An 897-nucleotide genomic window follows, 5' to 3' on the forward strand; every position below is an offset into this window, starting at 1 on the left:
GGCTTCGCGGTCCCAGCAGCTCTCCCCCCGGGTACTGGACAGGCTCTGTGGACGCGGGGCTGTGCGGGCGAATCTTGGGAGACCACGCTTAAGTAAATGGTCCTTTACGCTGCCGGGGACCAGGCGTTGGTGATAAGTCTTCCAATAGCGTGATGTTCTCTTCTCAATCAGAGAAACAGCGCGGATGCGCTCCGGCTCTTTTAAAAGGTTGCTCTTTTTTTTTTTTTTAAAGGTTGCTCTTAAAAAAAGATTACATTGTAGAATTGCATAATATGCTGTATCTCATCTCAAAATGGTTTTTGATATCAGGATAATAATCATCTGAATGCAACATTGACACTTTTGTTTCCTAAATAATAAGTTTGAGCTTTCTTATTTTAGAGTAATAGATTTCTTAATGAAAGGAATTTCTCAACGTACAGAAAAAAGAAAACATGCATAGTGTTTTGAGTCATCAAAAAATTTTTTTTAGTCCTCTGTTTTGAGGGATTTTGTTTTTCCAGTTTGCTTAGGTTTGCTTTCACCCACAGCTGCATACCCAGGTTCCAGACTTTGGAAGGGTGTAAATAGCGAGTGCGGTCCCGCCCCCAGCCCTCTAGAGAGCCGAGGGGAAACCGCCTTGCCCCGGAGCCTAGCTTGGCCTGCAGACTCCAGGCGGTCCCCGAGCCCAGAGGCGGTCGCACCGCCCGATAGGGCGAGAGGACGCCCGTCCCGCAGGCTGTTTGTTGCAGCGATTTCTACGTTGCAAGAGCCTCCTGAGAGGCGCGCTGCATACCTGTTAGGACACTGATCACGTCCCAGCCTGCGGGGACTCTTCGTACCAGCATCAGCTCTTTTCTCCGTGTGGCCTCAGTCGGCCTCCGGTCTTCTCGCGGGAGCAGGTTGAACCCAAGCATA

This window comes from Suricata suricatta, chromosome 4 (genome assembly GCF_006229205.1).
Source record: "Suricata suricatta isolate VVHF042 chromosome 4, meerkat_22Aug2017_6uvM2_HiC, whole genome shotgun sequence".
Classification (NCBI taxonomy): domain Eukaryota; kingdom Metazoa; phylum Chordata; class Mammalia; order Carnivora; family Herpestidae; genus Suricata; species Suricata suricatta.